At 52.1% G+C, this 13,671-nt stretch overlaps 2 protein-coding genes across 2 annotated transcripts in view; one reads left to right on the forward strand and one right to left on the reverse strand.

Annotated features, from left to right (window-relative positions):
• The window catches only part of LOC307205600 (uncharacterized protein), a 286,408-nt gene that overhangs the window by 243,018 nt on the left and 29,719 nt on the right, over window positions 1-13,671 (reverse strand). The gene's annotated exons all lie outside the window — the stretch shown is intronic.
• PEA15 (proliferation and apoptosis adaptor protein 15) overlaps window positions 8,052-13,671 on the forward strand; it is a 60,812-nt gene continuing 55,192 nt past the window's right edge. Inside the window, exon 1 of the mRNA XM_079958538.1 lies at window positions 8,052-8,232. The gene's annotated coding sequence lies outside the window, so the exon portion shown is untranslated. The remainder of the gene's footprint in view (window positions 8,233-13,671) is intronic.

A 13,671-nucleotide genomic window follows, 5' to 3' on the forward strand; every position in this document is an offset into this window, starting at 1 on the left:
TGCGCTGCGTGGAGACGGACTTTCTTTTATCCGTCCTGAATCTCCCAACATTCTCCTTCACTGGATGTCCGTGAATTCTAGTCTTAGGAGAGAGCGAGGAAAACTTTCATCCTTGTTCTTCCCCCATGCCAGGTCTGGTCAGATCAAAAGGCCACACTGGGTTTGGTTTCCATGCCTATTTCATTGGGATTTTGTGGGGTGGGTGGGTGTTGTGGGGGGAGGAACCTTCCCTTGGAGCCTACGTGGCCTGTGGGAGATTGTTTTGGGATTTGGGGCAGGCAGCAGAGAAAGAGATTTTTGAGGATGGAGGGAGGAAACCTGATCGACCCCAAGACCAGCTCTTCTGTCCTCCTTTGTTTTCCTGCAGTTGCCAGGGTCACCGTCAACTGCGCCATGGAAACGGCACACCGCCAGGGGTCTGCTTAGAGAGAGGCCACCAGCAGTGAGCCAGATGGGGTGAGGTGGGAGGGGCACCTCTGGGCACTGATGTGTGCTGTGGGGGGTGAGGCTGCCCATGTACCCACTAGGGTCCTGTGCACATCTGGTTGCACAAAGCGGCTAGACTGGTGACAGAGCGCCCGCTGAGACCATATAACACTGGTCCTGAAAGACCTACATTGGCTCCCAGTACGTTTCCGAGCACAATTCAGTGTTGGTGCGGACCTTGAAAGCCCTAAATGGCCTCAAAGGCCCAATATCCCTGAAGGAGCGTCTCTACCCCCATCGTTCTGCCCGGACACTGAGGTCCAGCTCCGAGGGCCTTCTGGCAGTTCCCTCCCTGTGAGAAGTGAGATTACAGGGAACCAGATAGAGGGCCTTCTCGGTAGTGGCGCCCTCCCTGTGGAACACCCTCCCGTCAGATGTCAAGGAGAAAAAGAACTCTCTGACTTTTAGAAGATATCTGGACAGCCCTGTTTAGGGAAGCTTTTAATGTTTGATGTTTTTAAGTGTGCTGGAAACCGCCCAGAGTGGCTGGGGCAACTCAGTCAGATGGGCAGAGTACAAATTATAAAATTATCATCGTCGCCATCATGGGTGCACAGTGAATACTGCTGGATTAGCTCCCCCAGGGATTTTGCCAGTCTTGCCAGAGGGAGTCCTTTTCCATGAAAGTGGCCACCTTCTGCATCAGGTGTCCTCTGTAGAAGAACGTGAGAAGAGGCCTCTTCAGATCTGGCCAAACAGGGAGTCATAATATCACAGAGCTAGAAGAGATCCCCAGGGAATCTCAACTACAGCATCCCTGATGGTTGACCACCCGACCTCTGCTTAAAAACATCTGAGGAAGGAGAGCTTGCCATCTCCCAAGGCCATCTGTTCCACACCACAGACAGGAACGCAAGAGGATACTTTGTATTGAGTCAGACTGCGGGGTTCACCTAGCCCAGTCTTGTCTACACTGGCTGGCAGCAGCTGTCCAGGACTTCAGCCCAGAAGTTGCTACCAGCTGTGTCTGGAATCCTGGGATCTTCCATCAGCAAATCAGGTGCTCAACCACTGAGCCACAGCCCTTCCTCCACGCCAGGGACAGGACAGATCCTTCCAGATGTTTTTGGAGTCCAGCTGCCACCATCACCATCCCTGGCTGTGCCACTTGAGATGGAATCGGAGAACATCGGGAGGGTTGCAAGTCTGCGCCCTGTAGACTATAAGGAGTCCAATGCGGTTGCTGGTCCAATGGTTCCCAGACTTCTTTGGGGGTGGCAGACTGCCTCCCTGGTCCCTTAAACTCATCCCCAGATCCCCTTACCCTACCCTAGAAACAGAATCACAGTTTGCACGACCCGCTAAGGAACATAAAGGTAAAGGGACCCCTGACCATTAGGTCCAGTTGCGACCGACTCTGGGGTTGCGGCGCTCATCTCGCTTTACTGGCTGAGGAAGCCGGCATACAGCTTCCGGGTCATGTGGCCAGCATGACTAAGCCGCTTCTGGCGAACCAGAGCAGCGCACAGAAACGCCATTTACCTTCCCGCCAGAGCGGTACCTATTTATCTGCTTGCACTTTGACGTGCTTTCGAACTGCTGGGTTGGCAGGAGCAGGGTCCGAGCAACGGGAGCTCACCCCATCGCGGGGATTCGAACCGCTGACCTTCTGATCGGAAAGCCCTAGGCTCTGTGGTTTAACCCACAGTGCCACCCGCATCCCTGCTACAAAGGAACATAATAACACAATAAAATTCAAAACAGAAACAACAGTACATTTATTCAAGACCCAATTAAAATGGTTTAGTTTAATCAATTCAACACAACTGATGAGCTGGGCCCAGTGATACTAGCTTTTCAAAGTCTGATAGTCGTCTCCTCCTCCAGCGACCCACCCTTGCCTCGTAGCATCCCCCCAGGTCAAGGGGTCAATGCCACCCATTTGGGGAGCCCCTGCTCTGGTCCGAGTGCCCCCCGCGTTCGGCACCGCCTGACACTCACGGAAAATATAAACGCAGAGGGATAGCCACCATCAGCAAAGGCAGTTTCGTGCGCACATTGATGGGTCCGTATGAATAATGTATGCTAAAGCAACAGAATATTCAGGCTCAGAGTCCCAAGTTTGCATCGTGTGCTGCTTGGAAATGAAGCGGCGATCCATCATTCCTACAGCACACTAAAAACCGCCTCTCCCTCACAGCTAGATGCCGTGGGCTGCCCTGGTGGGAAGGGTGGGTTGAGGTTACCCCCATTTCGCAGACAGCTAAAAGAAGGCAGAGACAGAGAGCGAGGGGTGGTCTTCAACAAAGTGCAAGGGGCAAAAGAAGATCAGAAGAGCAGCTGGATCAGGCCAAGGGAGGCCCATTGAGTCACAGAGACAGGTGACAAGGGGTCTCTTTTGTCCTGCTCCAGGGTAAAAACACGCCTCCGTAAGACCAGAGTTATCAATTCCATGAAACCTTGCGGAATGCCTCACCTGAATATTATGCTTCCTGAGACGGGGGCTTGCCTGCTTAAGGAAACAACAGCCCTCTTCTGAATTAAATCAACACATTAAAGAACTTTAAACATATCAGACTTGGGATTTGGGATTCTGCTGTTTTGGTGACTTATGATCAGGGCCAGATTTAGGTTTGATGAGGCCCTAAGCTACAGAAGGTAATGGGGCCCTTTATATGTCCAGCTATTTTTTGTGTTGAATATATGCTATATGGTAATTTATGGACCTACGAGGCATCTCAAGCCATTTGCACATTACAAAATATGTATTTTATCAAAGTAATTGTTGAACTGAAATACAATTAAAAAGTATATTACCTGTAATCGTGAAATACAATTAAGAAGTATATTAATAGTGAAATAATTATTAAGCTCTAACTTAAAATGATTGGGGGGCCCTTACTTACATCATAGGAGCCTGTTGTTGTTTAGTCGTGTCCGCCTCTTCGTGACCCCCTGGACCAGAGCCCACCAGGCCCTCCTGTCTTCCACTGCCTCCCTCATGCTGGTAGCTTCGAGAACACTATCCCACCATCTCGTCCTCCATCGTCCCCTTCTCCTTGCACCCTCCATCTTTCCCAACATCAGGGTCTTTTCCAGGGAGTCTTCTCCTCTCATGAGGTGGCCAAAGTCTTGGAGCCTCAGCTTCAGGATCTGTCCTTCTAGGGAGCACTCAGGGCTGATTTCCTTCAGAATGGAGAGGTTGGATCTTCTTGCAGTCCATAGGACTCTCAAGAGTCTCCTCCAGCACCAGAATTCAAAACATAATTCATAATTCATAGGAGCCTACACAACACAAAATACTGTTGCTGCATGTAGGTTTTATTTTATTTGCTTTTTATCTTATATTTTGGAAATGGTTTTTTTCCCCGTTAATTTTTTATGGGCCCCCAAGAGAGTGGGGCCCTAAGCTATATTTGTTTAGCTGATACGTAAATCTGGCACTGCTTATGATAGAATCTCTCTCTCACACACATGCCCCGGGCTGGGGCAGACCATAACTCAGAGGCAGAGGGCCTGCTAAAGACTCAGGTGGAGAAGGAGGCCTCCATCACTTGCACACAGGCAGCAGGCAAAGGGCATCCTGACCCCTTGCTCTTTTCAGGTGGGATTCAATCACATCCAGGTAAACTCAGGTTGAGCAGCCCTTAAGAACACAAGGAGAGTTTGGCTGCTGCTGGGTCAGGCCCAAGGAAGCCCCATCAAGTTCAGCATCTCATTCTCACTGTGGCCAAAGAACCTTAAGAATCCAGGACTCTAGATAGACTGCCTCTGGACCTGGAGGTTCCATAAGGAGAGCCTGGCTACTGGATCAGGCCCAAGGGGGGCCCTTCTAGTTCAGTGAAGGAACCAAACGTGATGTCCTCTCCCCTCCACACTGTTCATTGCCAACTCTCATTTAATGTCAACTTCTCTCCGCCCCAATGACACTACAAATGAACATTATGGTCAGTGGTCTGGACATCTTTTGCTGCAGCCACAGAACAAGGTCTGTGGTTTTAAAAAGAAGCCGTTTGAATCTTGGGGGATTTTGCTTCTCTTCTCTATTCTGCACCCCCCACCCCGACAACGTTTACATTAAAAATGCATGTGAAACATTGCCAGTCTATTAATACCAAGCCTTGTAAAAGCCTTTTATGCCCTTAATCTTGTGGTGTGACGGCGAGGCGCACAGAGGATCTGAAAGATCCCCCCGAGATCTAATTCCTGAGGAAGGGGGAGCTCTGGATTCTGTCCTCTTTTTTAAAAAAACAGAAGAGTTTAACTTGGGAGACATAGTTTGTGCTGTTTGCCTAGTGAAAAGGCACCACCTGGCAAAAGATTCTTACACCAAATTAATTTGCAGGGCTTTGGATGAGGCGCAGGGCTTCTCCACCCCCCACCCCCCAAATGCCAAAAGGTTGATGGGGAAGGGGTTAGCAACATAACCCAACAGGCAAAAAAATAGGACAAAAGTCCAAAGCCCTAAGAAGCCCCCAGTAAAAAAGGTAAAGGGTCCCCTGACCATGAGGTCCAGTCATGGCAAACTCTGGGGTTTCAGCGCTCATCTCGCTTTATTGGCCGAGGGAGCCGGCGTGCAGCTTCCGGGTCATGTGGCCAGCAGGACTAAGCCACTTCTGGCGAACCAGAGCAGCGCACGGAAACGCCGTTTACCTTCCCACCGGAGCGGTACCTATTTATCTACTTGCACTTTGCTGGCATCATTTCCACACTTGCCTCTGAAATAAAAATATCTTTGCCGTGACTTTTCTGCAGGAAAGCTGCTAGAGAAATGTGGTCCTTCCTCTCTCTTAACACTAGAACCTGAGGGTGTCTGAGGAGGCTGGATGTGGGAACATTCAGGAGAGGCAAAAGGAAGTCCTTCTTCACGCAGCACAAATTTAAACTATGGAACTCGCATCTGCAGGAGGCCACCAACCTGTGTGGCTTTTAAAGAGGACTGGACAAACCCACGGAGGGGGAGAGGCTATGAGTCTTGAAAGGTTGTGTGTGTGTGTGTGTGTGTGTGTGTGTGTGTGTGTGTGTTTTAACATATCATTTTCAACAGTAATTAAACATACTTTTACATCTTATTCAATTTTTTTGACTTCCATCAATCCTGTCTGAAAATTTTCCAATCTAATCTCTTAGTATGCATTTCTTATCTTCCCTATTACATTTCAAACTCATAATCAATATCTCTACCTATTTCTACTTTGTAACACTTCGTATATTTCTCCTTACAAAACTTCTTGTAGTCCTACTAGCATAATTTCTTGGTTACAGTTGCTCTTCAAATAGTTCATATACTTCTTCCAATCTTCTGTGAATCTCTGTTCCCGCAGGTTTCGAATCCTTCCTGTCATTTTGTCCAATTCTGCACAGGCCATTAATTTCGTCTGCCATTCTTCTTTTGTCTCGAAAGGTTCTTGAGAATCCCTCTGTGGATGGAAACTTGCCGCTTGATCTCAGGAAGTGCAAGTGTAAGAGCTGATCTCATCTCCGTCTCATGGCCGGCCACAGGGCGATGTGCGCAGGGGAACAGTGGGAGGAAAGAGGTGCAGCTTGCTCAGATCTCAAGTTCCTCCTTTCTTTCTCAAGTCACACTGAGAAGGTTTCCTGGCAGTACGGAAGGCAATAACTTAACATGGGAAAGGTCCCACCCACCCTGGCCCATGCAACTGCATCAGCTGATGGGAGAGGGAAATTGTTGTTGTTTAGTCATTTAGTCATGTCCGCCTCTTCGTGACCCCCTGGATCAGAGCACGCCAGGCCCTCCTGTCTTCCACTGCCTCCCTCATGCTGGTAGCCATCATCTCGTCCTCTGTCCTCCCCTTCTCCTTGTGCCCTCCATCTTTCCCAACACCAGCCTCTTTTCCAGGGAGTCTTCTCTTCCCATGAGGTGGCCAAAGTCTTGGAGCCTCAGCTTCAGGATCTGTCCTTCCAGTGAGCACTCAGGGCTGGTTTCCTTCAGAATGGAGAGGTTTGATCTTCTTGCAGTCCATGGGACTCTCAAGAGTCTCCTCCAGACCATAATTCAAAAACATCCATTCTTCGGTGATCAGCCTTCTTGATGGTCCAGCTCTCACTTCCATACATCACTACTGGGAAAACCAGAGCTTCAACTATACGGACCTTTGTTGGCAAGGTGATGTCTCTGCTAGCTTCCTCCAAACCCAGCTGGTGGATTTTGAGCAAGCAAATGGCAGCCAAAATGAAACTTGTGCCCAAGCATTTGGGGGTCACATGTACCCTTGTCCAAAGACAGGGAATATCTGTGGCCCTCTGAATGTTGCCAGACTCCCAACTCCTACCATATTTGACCATCCTGAAGCTGCTGGGAGGTGGGAGTCCAACAGTATCAAAAGATTCATAGGTGTCCCAGCCCTACACATTCACTCAATCAAACCTTTATTGAATATCCCGCAAATAAATTGTATTTGACGCCTAATGGCATTTTAGTTCAATACTGAATAATACTGCACCGAGGCCATGCCATGTTATTCTTGAAAGTTAACATGCAACAGCATTTGGCCACCTGGCTGTGTTTGACAGCTGGCATGCAATGGTATTTAGTATTTATTTATTCTACAATTATCTTTCCTTATTTCTTAACAGCATGTTTAGGCTGGTGTGAAATAGTATTTGGTATTTTGGACTATATTTATCTACAGCACTCATTTGCTGCCCAAACGCAATGTGCTCTTTGGATGCCAAGCAACAAAACATTAAAAATACAATAACTGCCATGGAACAATGGGAAACAGTAAAGGAAGCCCTGCATGAAAAATTTAGCAGCAGGGAGAATTTAGCAGCATAGAAGATGCAAAGAGGTAGCTAAAAGCGTGGAACAGATCTGAGATCAGGTGGATTTAAAAGTCTCTCAGGAGGCTGGGCATCTTCACCTGGAGTCATAAAGCCGCTGGATCAGGCCCAAGAGGCGGTGGTCCTGGTGCTAATCTACTCAAGCGCCCTGCCCTCACTCACAGCGGCCTTGATAAGGACCAGGTCTTCAGGCCTGACACCAGCAACAATCAGAGCAGATACCAAGTGGTTTAATGCAGACTCCAAAAACCAGGAAGCATTTCGGGTTCGGAAGGACTTGTTCCAGCCACTTTTGCAAAAGTTGGGTTTCTCTTGGGGACGCTGAGCTAAATGCACCCCCAGGGTCTGACTCGGTATATGGCTGCTTCCGACCACTCTGCCCCCAGCAGAGGACAAAGGGGCCGCCACCCGAAAGGACGAGCATCTTCCCTAATTGTTTAGGGCTATTTTTGTTTTGTTGTTTAAAGATGGGGCGGCGGGAGGTGATGCCCGCTGCTGCCCTCCTTTCTCCCGGCCAGGCCGGGGCGGCTGCCCGTCTCCTGACCCCTCCAAAGAGCCCTTTCGTCTCCGGGGGTCGTTTGGCGAGACGCGCGCTCCGGAGCGTCACGTGTGAAAGGGGCTGGTTTCGGGTTCCTGCTTTGCCAAGCCTCGCGCATCAGCACAAAAAGCCAGCCCCAGCCAGCCTCCTCCTCCTCCTCCTCCTCCTCCTCTCCGCGGCTCCCCCCGCTGACATCACTCGGCGCGGAGGAGGGCAGAGCGGGAGGAGGGTGGGGTGACCCGGAGAGCCGCCCAGCGCCAAAGGAGAAGCAGCCTCGCCGCCGCCGCCGCCGCCGCCGCCGCCACCGCGCACAGACAGACAGCCGCTCGCCCGCCGCCGCTGCGCCCGGCTGGAGGGGCGCGTCCCGTCCGGGGAGGGCAGGAGGACGAGGTCGCCGCCGCCGCCGCCGCCGCCGCCCGCCGTGCCCAGGGGGACCCATCCTGCTCCGGCGCTTCCTGCCGCCGGTAAGTCCAGCGCCTCTCCTCCGGCTCAGCCATCCCTCGCCAGGGAGAGATCCATCCGAAAGGGGCGCAGCCGCTCCGTGCTCTCTGCACATGGCCAGAGGCTCGCCCGCGCCCGCCCGCTGGGGCGATGGGGCGTCGGGGGCGACGATGGGGACGCAGAGAGCCCCGTTTCCGGGGCGCGCCCAAGGCGGGGAGCCCCCCTCGCCCGCTGAGGGTGACTCAAACCCGGATCCCGGGCTGAATCATTGCCGCTTCCTCTTTGGACTGCTGCCCTGGCAGATTTCTGGACAGAGCTCAGCAGCCGTCGCCTGACTCGGACCAGAGAAGCTCAGGACTGTCCACACGGGCAGGCAGCGGCGGCGGCAGCGGCGGCTCTCCAGGCTCTAAGTTCAGGGAGATGTCGATGGAGACAAGGGGGGATTTGAACCCGGGACCTTATGCATGCAAAGCAGATGTTCTGCCCCGGACTCGGCGCCCTCCCCCACCCCCCAGCTTCCTTTGCCCCCACCCTGCCGCCCGCATTTGCTCTCGGGGCTCCCAGGCCATCGCCAGCCCCCTCTCCCCTTCTGGCCCCCTCCCCCGTTAAAAAAAAAAGCCCAAAGTGAACCACATTGTGCAGGCAAAACTCTAAAAGTGCCAACCGCCTTGAGAGCCAGCCAGAGCCCAACGGGGCATTGTCCCTGCTGCCTAGTCTAACTCTTTAGCTCTTTCTCGGGCCCCCATTTTTATTTCCTCCCCCTGCAACTTAACTCTGCCCCTGGTCAGCCAGACTTGATGCCATCTGCCCAAGGAGCTTGAAATTGAGAGGAAGCAGGCACAGGGTGGGGCTCCTCCCAGTTTGCCACTTTCTCCTCAAATCTAGGAAACATAGGTAGCGGCTTTCTAGTGAGTCGGGCCATTGGGTCCACCTGGCTCAGTGTTTCCTGCACGGGCTGGCAGCCCTGGCTCGGCAGCCCTACCTGGCGATGCCAGCGGGGATTGAGCCTGGCATGGTCTGCAAGCAGAGCAGGGGCTCTGCCAGGGAGCCACGGTAGACCTTCTCTACTCTAGAGAAGGCCCAAGAACAGCTGTGATTCCTGCAGTGCAGGGGGTTGGACTAGATGACCCCCAGGGGTCCCTTCCAGCTCTACAGTTCTATGGCAGGCTAAGCAGAGCCCTGGAAGAAAACTTCGGGAAAAGAGGAATGAGCCACCAGCACTCTCAGCTGCCTGCAGATATGAACCTGGGAGTTTCTGGTACCTAAGCAAAGTCCTTCTGTAAAGGGGACCAGCCTGGATATGTCTGTGGAGTGTGGGGTGTGGGAGAGACCCGGGTTCAAACCCCCCGCACTTAGCCTAGCCTACCTCCTGGGGTTGTTGTGAGGATGGTGCTCTGGAAAAAGCACCTTGAGCTCCCTGGAGAACAGGCAGGATATAAATTCAGTCAGCAAATGGGGATGTCCACCCTGGTCGGCAGGAACAGCACCCAAACTCTTTCCCTCGGCTCTCCCTGCCCCAGCCAAGAGGGAACTAGAAGCAGATCAGATGGACACCCCTCAATCACTGGGTTCAGAGTATCCAAGGGACTAGTCCTCAAGCTGTTCATTCAGATCAAGCTTCAGTTCTTGCCCTGGCACGGCATTCCTTCCACCACTACCGCTCCCCCTCCCCACCCTGATGTCCTCCTGAGCATCTCTTTGCCTTCTGAGGTACCAACTGAACAGGAAAAAGCCTTTGTCTTTTTGGCATCCTGTTGTGGACAGCCCTGAGGTGGGACTGTTCTTTATCTATAACCAACTTTTCATTTATCTTATGGTCATTTTCTGTTTACATGTGTGTGTGTATGTGTGTGTCAGTGTCCTGGTGTCCGGCTGATTTGCAGATTTGTTGCCTCCTTTTTGATGCTTAGTTGATATTGATTGACAGGGACTGTGGATCCCGCTTTGCTGGAGTTTTGCTGTGGCGTTGCGAACGGTGTTTGGATACTTTTGCATCTCGGGGAGTTGGCCTTTTTGGGTCCTGCCAACCCCACAATTCTAGGATTCTGGGATGATACCTCGTGCCTCGGAGCGGGAGAGGCAGCCACCGAGATGCGCTCTCCACACAGACGGAATAAATAAATCATGTTGGGTAAATGCACCCTGCTCAAGCTGAAATGGGCTCCTCTAATAACACTCGGTCAGAAGCCAGGGCCTTGCAGGACCAGGCCAAAAGGTGCATTTAAGCCAGCATCTGGTCCTCAGGGATAGCTGGACAGGTGCTTCTGTGATGCTTTGCAATTTGGGCCACCTTGGGCTCATTTGGCAGGAGACTCCTGTCCGTGCTTGGAGAAAGTGGATGGGGAGAAGCTTTTCTCCCTCTCTCAAAATACAGTGGTACCTCTGGTTATGGACTTAATGCGTTCTTAATCTGAGGTACCACTTTAGCTAATGGAGCCTCCTGCTGCCTCCATGCGATTTCTGTTCTCATCCTGAAGTAAAGTTCTTAACCCCAGGTACTTCTTCTGGGTTAGCGGAGTCTGTAACCCGAAGTGTTTGTAACCCAAGGTAAAAAGGTAAAGGTAAAGGGACCCCTGACCATTAGGTTCAGTTGTGACCAACTTTGGGGTTGCAGCGCTCATCTCGCTTTACTGGCCGAGGGAGCCGGCGTACAGCTTCCGGGTCATGTGGCCGACAGGACTAAGCCGCTTCTGGCGAACCAGAGCAGCGCACGGAAACGCCGTTTACCTTCCCGCCAGAGTGGTACCTATTTATTTGCTTGCACTTTGACGTGCTTTTGAACTGCTAGGTTGGCAGGAGCAGGGACCGAGCAACGGGAGCTCATCCCGTCGCAGGGATTCAAACCGCCGACCTTCTGATCGGCAAGTCCTAGGCTCTGTGGTTTAACCCACAGCGCCACCCACGTCCCTTGTAACCCAAAGTACCACTGTACTAAACTCAGGGACATCTGAGGAAGCTAAATGTTGGGAGATTCAGGAGAGACCAAAGGAAATCCGCTCTCCACGCTCTGTGCAGAGCTGAATTATGGCGTTCACTCTCCCAGGAGGCAGTAGCGATGGCCCCCAGCTTGGAAAACTTGGAAAGAAGATCGTATCACTTCCCAGAGGAGGAGACCAGCCATGGCTATGAGCCGCAAGGGTGGCTGCGCTCCTCCTTCCCCCACCATCGTGCCTCTGAATAATACCAGTTGCTGGGATCACACAGCTGTTGTGCTCCTGTCCCAGGAACATCGGAAGCCGCCTTATCCTGAGTCAGACTGTTGGTCCATCTAGCCCAGTAATGTCTACACGGACTGGCAGTGGCCCTCCAGGATTCCAGGTCAGGGTCTCTCCCAGCCCTACCTGGAGGTGCCAAGGATTGTGCTGCTTCCAGGTTTCCCATGGGGGAATCTGGTTCTTCGCTGTGGGAACAGGATGCTGGACTAGCTGTGCTCCCTTTGGGCCTGATCCTGCTGGACTTCCCCCAGGGAATGTGGTTGGCCACTATAAGAATAGTGTGCTCAACTAGATGTGTCCCCTTTGTCCTGAACAGCAGTAGGGCTATTCTTACATCCGTAGCATGAGGGTCAGTAGCTGATGTTAGTCTTCTCAGACTCCAATGCCCATCCTTCCTGACCCATGGCTGATGGGAACTGGAGTCCAGCAACATACAGAATAGTGGACCACGTTAGCTACCCCTGTCGGACGTGAATCACTTCCAAGAACTGTGGCAGAGTCAGGATGGGGGTGGGATTGTCCCCACAGAAAGGAGAAGGCCGCTTTAGCCATCATGGCTACAGGCAGCAGAGGATAAACACAAAGGATGTTAGCAGAGCAGGTGGGCTTGCAAAGGATTATCTCTTGGGTGGCTCACGCTGCCTTGCTCGCATCCCTTGAAGTCGTAAAAGTGTAAGGAGAGCCTGGCTGCTGGATCAGGCCCATAGCCCATCTCATCCAGTATCCTGTTCCCACAGTGGCCAACCAGGTGCCTGTGTGTGAAACCAGAAAGCAGGATTCGATCACAAGAGCAACTCTCTGCCTCCAGTGTTTTCCAGCAACTGGTATTCGGAAACATTGCTCCAAAACCTCCTCTCTGAATTGGCTCGCCCTCTTTTCATGCCATCCAGGTTGGTGACTGTCGCTGCCTCCTGTGGTCCCGCTGCCCCACGTGGGTCATTTGCAGAGTCGGGCTGGTTTTGCCTCTTCCTCGCTCCGCCGTGACTTTTGACTTTTTCAATGTCCGCGCTGCAACATCCACGTGGAAGCAGGGCTGCCCCAGCAAAGGGGCCCATTGTGTCCGCTGAGTCCAGATACCATCACGCTTCGGACAGCGGCGTTGGAGTCTTGCTAGACAATGGGCCCCTTCAGACAACCCAGTCCCACGAGAAGCTGCTGCTGCTGCAGAGTCATTGCTGTGTGTGTTGTGGGGGGCGGGATCTGCTGTCATCTGGGTCCTCCAGAGAGGGCACACTTTGTCTTACTTGCCGTCTGGGACCATCTTAATAAACTGACTTGCAAGTTATCACTGTGGGTCCCTCCCTCAGTCCTGCTGGTTTGTAGAAATCGCAAGGAGGGGAGACTAGTGTCGCTGTTAAACTCCAGTTCTGTTTTTGTGGACTTTCCCTTAAGGCAGCTGGTTGGCCCCTGGGAGAACTGGACTGGATGAGCCCCCTTTGTCCTGACCCAGCCGCCAACCTTTTCTGATGTTCTTATATTGACTTCTGTTTGCAGGACGTAGTTTGGGCTTTATTGCTTTAGTGCTTAGTCTTTGTTTAAGTCTGGAGGTCATTTTTTGTGGGGGCTGCTGTTGTCACATCCTGTTGTGAGTTTGGTGTTCACCACAGGGTGCTGAAATAGGTGGACCTTTGATCTGAGCCCACAGGCCTCCTTTTATGTTAGGGCTTTTGTTCAAAATGTTTCACACGATGCACCAAAATTCTCCAAAATGACATCTTTAGGCCAGTTCATTTTTACAACAACCTTGTCGGGGTGTGGCAAAGTGATCACCCCCATATTACAGAGAAGGACAAAAGCAGACAGAGGCAGGGTTCAAAGAACAAGCATCCTGGTTCACAGCTCACACCTTTAACTGCCTTTCCCTCAAATAATTTGTGGTCTCCAAGCTTTCATTTGTGCTTTCCAAAATGCTGTCCTGCCCTTCTAAAGCCAAGTTGTTTCGGCTTCTTGCACACCCCTGACAACTTGGGGCGACCGCTCTCAGTCTCTTCTGCCTCTCTCTAATCTGCCCTTTGGGACTCTGCAGGCCACATGCGCCCCTCACTAGCCCCAAATATTTTTGTCCGGCTGGGATGTGTCCTTGGGCCCTGATCCTGGATGGAGGATGCAGAGGGAGGGACGCCAGAGTGTGTACAACGAAACTGTACAAGGGGGACATTCACCTCCCTTGCCCCGCCCACATTTCCATCTGGCTCCACCCACCCCTGGCATGTGGCCCTCGGAAGATTGCCCAGAAGAGAATGTGGC

The sequence above is a fragment of the Podarcis cretensis genome (genome assembly GCF_951804945.1).
Source record: "Podarcis cretensis genome assembly, chromosome: 16".
Taxonomy (NCBI): Eukaryota; Metazoa; Chordata; class Lepidosauria; order Squamata; family Lacertidae; genus Podarcis; species Podarcis cretensis.